An 8,147-nucleotide genomic window follows, 5' to 3' on the forward strand; every position below is an offset into this window, starting at 1 on the left:
CTGGGTGGTGCAGCGGTTTAGCGCCTGCCTTTGGCCCAGGGCGAGATCCTGGAGACCAGAGATCAAATCCCACGTCAGGCTCCCGGTACATGGAGCCTGCTTCTCCCTCTGCCTGTGTCTCTGCCTCTCTCTCTCTCTCTCTCTCTCTGTGACTATCATAAATAAAAAATAAAATAAAATGCTTAATCCTCACAATAATCATATGAGGTAAGTTTGCTAAGTATCTCTATTATCCAAATTAGGAAATAAAATCTCAGGAATTTTAAGTAACTTGCCCAAAGTCATCCATAAGTAGATGTACGAAATCCATTCCATTTTCAGGCTTTAAAATGCCTGCAAGGTAGTGTAAGAGATATTGTGTATGATTACCATGATTCCATGTGTTCATTGTATTTCCAAAGCCCCTTGAATCACTTATTAGAAATTTCTGTCGTTCTTTCAGTTACTCTTTAAGCATGGAGCAAACATGCTAGAAAATAATTAACTTTAGCTGACACTCCACTGCTGAACACCATACTCTTCCTTTAACCAACAGCCTGAAGCCATCTGTGGCTAACTCTGTCCTAGTAGTCCTTTCCATTTCCTTCATCCTCTGATTGTTTGGCATGAACTTCAGAATCTAGGTGAGTACTCATTTTCTGTGTAGGCAAGTCTGTTATTGTGATATATCAAATAATAATAATAATAAATAATTAATAATAAAATAAAGGAAGCCTGAGAAAATTTTAATGACATTTTTGCTAAAATTTTCTTAATTCAGACATTGATCTCACAGTTTTTGTTTTTGTTTTTGTTTTTTTTTTAAATCCATCGGTTGTCCATGTAAGAATTAGAAAGCAAAAGATGTGCTGGTTACTTAACAGGGTAAAATTAGTAAAGTTAAAATTTAATCATGAGAAGACTAAAATTTTAAAAACAGTTAATTTAGATCAGCTGCTCTTTTCATTTAACAAGTTATACTGAACCTTTTATGTTAGGGAAGTCCCTACCCAAATAGAGCTTTCATTCTAAAGGCTGAAAGGGCTAATGAACAAATAAAGAAGTAAATATTGTCAAATAGATAAAGTCAAATTAGGGAACTCGAGAGGCTGGCTAGAAAAGGGAAGCTGGCTGGTTTTACAAGGGTGGTTAAGGGGAATACCTGGGTGGCTCGGGGTTGAGTGTCTGCCTTTGGCTCAGGGCGTGGTCCCGGAGTCCTGGGATTGAGTCCAACATTGGGCTCCCTGCATAGAGCCTGCTTCTCCCTCTGCCTAAGTCTCTGTCTCTCTCTCTCTGTGTCTCATGAATAAGTGAATAAAAATCTTTTAAAAAGGGGGGGGAGGGGTTAAGGAGTGATTTACTGTTAAAGTGAGATACTTGAACCATCAAGAACAGTCAGTGTGAATTGATGGGAGATGACCTACTCAGGAAAGAAAAGCAAGTATAAATGTCCGGAAGCAAGATTACACTTGAGTTGTTCCAGGAGGGTCAAAGTGGTCAATGGAGTTGGCATAGGATCATTGAGAAGGTATCGGATGCAGATGGGTTCAGGAAGCACACAGAAAGCCAGTTCACGCAGTCTTTTGGGACCACTTTGAAATTTACCCCTTATGAGATTGGAAGGACAGGGAGTGACATGATCTGAGCTACATTTCCAAAAGATCACTCTGTATATTGGGTAAAAAATAGACAAAAAGAGGACAAGGTTACAAAAAGACCAGTAGGAGTCTTTTAATTCAGTGAGGCTTACTCAAAGGAAGAATGGCACCGATAGTAAAAAGTAATTGGATTCTGGGTACATTTTGAACATAAATTTCAAAGATTCTATCAATTCACCAATAAGAAATACCAGTGGAATAGATATGGGGAGTAAGAGAGAAAGGGGTCAAGGGTGACCCCAGGTTCTTGGCCTGAACAATGGGAAGAATGACTCACAATTAATTGAGATGAGGAAGAATGTTTGAGGAGTAGATTTGTGGGATGAATTAAAAGTTCAGACTTGGGATCCCTGGGTGGCGCAGCGGTTTGGCGCCTGCCTTTGGCCCAGGGCGCGATCCTGGAGGCCCGGGATCGAATCCCACGTCGGGCTTCCGGTGCATGGAGCCTGCTTCTCCCTCTGCCTGTGTCTCTGCCTCTCTCTCTCTCTCTCTCTGTGTGACTATCATAAATAAAAAAAAAAAAAAAAAAAAAAAAAAAATTAAAAGTTCAGACTCGGACACATTCATATTTGAGGTACCTATTAGACTTCAAATGAGGATATCTAATAATAAGCTGGACAACAAGTCTTACGTTAAGGGCAAACGTCAAGGCTGGAAGAATACATTCAGAATCATCTGCATGTAGATGATAATTAAAACATGAGACTGGATAAAATTACTAGGGGAGACAGCAAGTCTAAGGAAAGATCCTGAGAGAGAGAGAAACATGAAAAGACAAGAAAAAAATTAAATAATGAAGTTATATTCTGTGATGGTCTTGTAAAAAGAAAAGAAAAAAATAATCTGGATTTAGCAATGAGGAGGTGCTATTGTTCCTAACAAGAGATACTTTGGCATAGTAGTGTGAGAAATGCCCAAATAAACTGGGTTCAAGAGGCAAAATGATTAGAGAATTAAAAGACGGCAAATAATGTAAAACTAACTTGAAATTTGGGTGTAAGTAGAGTAAAAGTAACAATTGTACATGCTTAAGGAAAGCCATTTATTTATTTATTTATTTATTTATTTATTTATTTATTTATTTATTTTGAGAGAGATACTATAGGATGTTTTAGGTTTTGTTTTGTTTTTTTGTTTTTTTTTAATGCTTTAGCAAATGATCCAGCTGATTTTGGAATAAATGAATAGTACAGGAAAGAACTGAGGCCAGTGGCTGAAGTATGGTTTTTTGAGAAGAAAGGGAACATGAAATTCTATTTACCAGTTTGGGCTTTGGAGACACATGACCTATTCAACTCTATGATGACTCTCAATGACATCAGAGCCATTACCTCTTTATAGCAAGTATTTGGTATCTTGTCCTTTACTACACAAAAATTATGTTTCTATAAAATATAACATCCTCAGATTTAATTTCAAAAATATCAACATTATGCCATAACTGTAATCAAAATCAGAAATAAAATAACTCATAACAAAATAATAATTATTTTGTTTAAGTCCTAGAAAATAATTGTACTAGAAAATCTTATGAAGCAAATGACCACATTGATAGGAGGATCTAGATTAATATAACAAGCACAAGCACAAGTACAGTCTGACAGATGTATATTGTATTTAGACTCAAATATCTCAAATACAATGAGCTAATATGTTGGGTATGACATTTTTCAAAGACTTTTTAAAAGAAGGTAAATTTTCCTTTATATTTACTTTTTTTTTTTTTTGTAAGATTTTATTCATGTATTTGACAGAGAGAGAGAGAGCACAAGCAGGGGGAGCAGTAGGTAGAGGGGAGGGAGAAGCAGGCTCCCTGCTCATCAGAGAGCCCAATGTGAGGGCTTGATCCCAGGACCCTGGGACCATGACCTCAGCCAAAGGCAGACTCTCAATTGCTGAGCCACCCAGGGACCCCTTATGTTTACTTTCTAAGTAGAATTATGTTTTAGACACAGATAATTATATACAGATTTTTATATACATGAATGCATGACGAGACATTCAAAAGTTGTAAGGCATGTAGGAAATCACTTTTTTGAAGGCATTACTATCCCCATTTGTTGCAGTTTTTATAGGAGTCCTAACTAATCTCTGCCACCTAAAAACTAGTGTCACCCTCCTCCCAATTATTTCATAAATGAAAATAAACTCAGGAATCTCTAAGAGTCACTGTGACTGATGTTGAGAATCTTTGATCTATAGTAATAAGAATAAAGGCAGCAGAAATAATGAGTAAAACGTGGGTTGGCATGGTAAGGTGGAGGTGGAAACAAAGTTAGTTCTATCTTTTACATGTGAGAATAAAGGGGGATGTTTTAGGAGTTAAGATGGAGAGAAAAATCTATGAATAAGATGGATAACGAATTAAGGAAATATAGTAGATGGCTGGAAAGAGTTCTGGGCTCAGATAATGCTGGTGGTCCAAAAATGAAGAGTCAATAAATACCAAGCCCTATAGCATAAATGACTGACAAGTTGCCACCACATACAAGAGGGCCACAGGGGTAGCAGTATCCTCAAAAGAGAACCTGCTTTCCTGCTTTTAGTTGACTCAAGAAGTTTCAGAAGGTAAGGATATGGGGATTTTTCTGTAATCAGACTGTAGGTCTAGAGCAAAGAATGAAAGAATCTGGGGACTTGGGGTATGTTCAGCCATGACCTTGATGAGAAACAGATGGCATGCTTGGATGGGGCCACCGGAGTTTAAGAAGAGATAAGTTAAACAAAGCAACTATTTATAAAAGTCTGGGGAAATGATGAGAGAGTCACAGAACCCTGAGGGAGCAAGAGAAGAGACCCAGAGAATGAGCAGAATTGCATGAAGAGACCACCTGACACAAGCTAAGATCTTTCTGGTCTGGAAAAATGCTAACCCATAGGGATCCCACAGGGTGGAAGCCGGTAGGATAAATATACCAACCTCCTTCATTCCTATCTCTTTGATCTTTTGCAGAGGATTCCCAGGGGCTAAATCCAATCAGAAGCCAAAGCACAAGTAAAATGTTAATACAGCACAGGTTGGTCAGTTTTCTGGGGCACAGAACTGGGTGAAATAGTCTCAAGAATGAATCTGAAGGGGTGAGAGATGGAGTCAGATTATAGCCACTATAACAAACCTAACAAGCATGCAAGAAAAATAACACAATCCTATTAATTCTCAAACACAAGAGGGATAATATTAGTAGAGAAAAAACAAAACTCTGAATACATATCTTGAAAATGAATTTTCAGAAAATGCGTTTCAAAATCAAAATACTAGTAATACTAGTAATCTGAAACATTAACAGCTTTATTTAATGTAATGATTAATTTCAATACAAATTTTAACTCTCTATATAAAGTAATAGAGTAGGAGTGCCTAGGTGGCTCAGTCAGTTGACTCATGGTTCAGGTCATGACTTCTGGGTCCAGGGATCAAGCCGCAAGTCAGACACCATTCAGTGAAGAGTCTGCTTGAGATTCTCTCTCTCCCTCACCCACAATCCCTCCCCCTCATATAAATAAATAAATATGTTTTAAAAACTAATGAAGGTGATGATGTACGCAATATACAAAACTAAACTCCACATTGAAGTACCAACTCTGTCTCTGATGCCTTTGATAGCTCTCGAAGTTTCCGACTTCTCATCTGTGAAATGGAAATACTCGTTAGTGCCAAATACATGGCATTGCTATGAGGCCTGAATGAGAAATGCCGTCCTCCTTAGAGACTGTCTGCCCATGGTCAATGCTCAATACTCTCAAGACAATGAGACAGCTGAGAAAATGACAATGAGTCATCAGTTCATATCCTCAAGCACAGAGGGGAGAGTCTTGTAATAATAATAATAATAATAATAATAATAATAATAATAATAATAATAAAATAATAATCACAAGTATATGCTCACTTTAATAATTATATGCTAAACATACCAGTTTGAACACAGAATTGCTATTCAAGCAAAACAAAATTTTAATATCAAGCATATCATTATCTGAAATAGTTCTTTTTTAAAAAATTTTTAAATATTTTATTTATTTATCCATGAGAGACATAGAGAGATGCAGAGAGAGGAGAGACACAAGCAGAGGGAGAAGCAGGTTCCATTCAGGGAGCCTGAAGTGGGACTCGATCCCAGGTCTCCAGTCCAGGATCAGGCCCTGGGCTAAAGGCGGTGCTAAATCCCTGACCACCTGGGATTCCTGAAATAGTTCTATCTTGATGAAACTCTTGTATGGTCAGGTTAACTTAACAAATATAATTGCATCGGATCATGATCTTTTTTGGAGGGGTTGGAGTATAAAACAATTGTCAGAAAAGATCATCGCGGCGACTTATAGTAGAGAATTAAAAGATATAAGCAGTTTATTTAAAAAGTGGTTTGGAATCACTTACTAAATTAAGGCTCTAAAGCCAGATCCTTAGCCAGAAAGAATAAAACAGTCTTCTACAACAGTAAAATTGCCAGGAAATTATTAAATCTGAAATTCTAAAACAAAACAAAACAAAACAAACAAACAACAACAAAAAAAAAAACCCACAAAAAACACACACAAAAAATGAAGTTCTAAAAGAATGTTGATCATATTGAAACTACCACTTAATAAGAAATCATGTGTGGAAATTTCAGTTAATATATTTACTGAAGCCTTTATTGTATGCTTCCAACTCCTTTCTGATATCTGAAGACCCCTGGACTCAATAACATTATCTGGCGTTACATATCTGTGACCCGTCCATTCTCATTGACTTCTGGCTTCAAGCTCAGTAAGTCTTTACTCTCTATCTTCATTTCTCTACTGGTAAAGACTGTCAAGGCTTGAACATCCTTGCTCCCTGATGCTTTAAAGCCCCTGATAGCTTTTAATTTTAATTGTGATTTGATTCTACTTACAAGTGTACAGAATGAATAATCAAAAGAACTCAATGGACTAGGATAATGTCTTTTGTTCCAGGAGTCTCTCTTATTAACATTTTGCCTTTTGTATTAACATCTGATTTTGCCTTGCCATCTCAGTTCCCATTTTTATGTAAATAATGGCTGACCTCTGGCACTGGATGTGCTATTAAAAATGCACACTTGGAAGCACATGTATTTACTAATTAGAAAGACTCAGACGCTTTGCTGGAACAGTAAAGAACGGCATTCATGATGGTTGTTTTCCCACTTCTTCCTAGAGCTTAAATTTTAAAATGTTCTTTGTTCACCTGAACTTTATGCATTTAAAAAAAATATTTTTAAAAACTTCACCAAAGATGGTTGATAAATAATGTAACGAAATGTTTTAGTGGAGCTAAAAGATTCTAAGAGTTGGGTAAATCTAATATAAATTTACATGCTGCTAAATTGATATGTAGGAGAACTCAGACATTTTTTGTTACTGTATGGAAGACTTAAATTTCATATTTTACAATTACATTAATAGAAATTAATTTACAAAATAAATCTCATAAAGTAATTCTTTAGGATTTTCCAATTCCAATTGATTTTAAATTGATTTCTGATTGAGAAATGTTTAAAGTCTCATTTTTATTAATTTTGAGCCCCTCACACAAAAAGAGATGTCTTTAGTCTAGTTACTTCTCTATTTGAATAGATTAAATATTAACACATGGGAAATTCATTAGCATTTGTAGACCATGCCTTGTGTTACTGGGAAAAAATGTCAGTACTGTAATATTAATCATAATATGAGTTTTTTAAATAAGATACTTTGACATTCAGGTTTTTTTTTCCTCTCATCTGATCTAATAAACATGATATGAACAGATAATTCTGTTCATTATAATAACTCTTAACATTTGGACACTTTGTGTGTGTATGTCTGATAGTTTCAAAAAATAAACACTTTTTTTTGTACAAATGTAACATATCCTTGAATTAAAAACAGAAAACATAGAAATATAAATTTTTAAGAAAAAATTGCTCACAAAGCACTCAAAAATAATTACATAATCTCTCAGACTTGCTTCTGATTGTGGATATGGGTGTGGGATACCGTCTCCCCTCCCACAAAAATATGTGGTCAAACTTCATTAATATTTTATAATAATTGGGTTGTTTTATATTAACATTATATGGCAAATATTCCATAGGTCAATAAAGAATTGATACTACCTTTATAATAGTTACATAGCTTTATATTATGTTGAGGTATCATAATTATTATTTAATGAAACTCTTCCTAATTGACATTTTAGTTGTTGCTATTTTGATACCATAAATAATACTGTGAAAAATATTTTCTGTATATCTTTGCACTTTTCCAATTATTTTTCTTTGCATAAATCACTAGAGGTGAAATTGCTAGGTCATATTGTATGCACATTTTTAATTTTTATGCATATTGCCTTCCAAAAAGGTCGAACAAATTTCCACACTGGTCAGTAAGATATGATGGTGATTATTTTCACATATCCTCTCCAATTAAAGTGGGTTAAAATGCCAATCAGGAATAATGATATCTCTTTATTTAACTTGCCTTTTATTTTTTTTAATCACTGATGATTGTGAGCATCTTTATGTA

At 35.4% G+C, this 8,147-nt stretch overlaps 1 long non-coding RNA gene across 1 annotated transcript in view; it reads left to right on the plus strand.

Annotated features, from left to right (window-relative positions):
* The first annotated feature begins 511 nt into the window (after positions 1-511).
* Positions 512-8,147, plus strand: part of LOC144282971 (uncharacterized) — a 10,300-nt gene continuing 2,664 nt past the window's right edge. The window contains exons 1-2 of the long non-coding RNA XR_013351380.1: positions 512-623; positions 4,591-4,654. This is a non-coding gene — a long non-coding RNA (uncharacterized LOC144282971). The remainder of the gene's footprint in view (positions 624-4,590; positions 4,655-8,147) is intronic.

The sequence above is a fragment of the Canis aureus genome, chromosome 14 (genome assembly GCF_053574225.1).
Source record: "Canis aureus isolate CA01 chromosome 14, VMU_Caureus_v.1.0, whole genome shotgun sequence".
Lineage (NCBI taxonomy): Eukaryota > Metazoa > Chordata > Mammalia > Carnivora > Canidae > Canis > Canis aureus.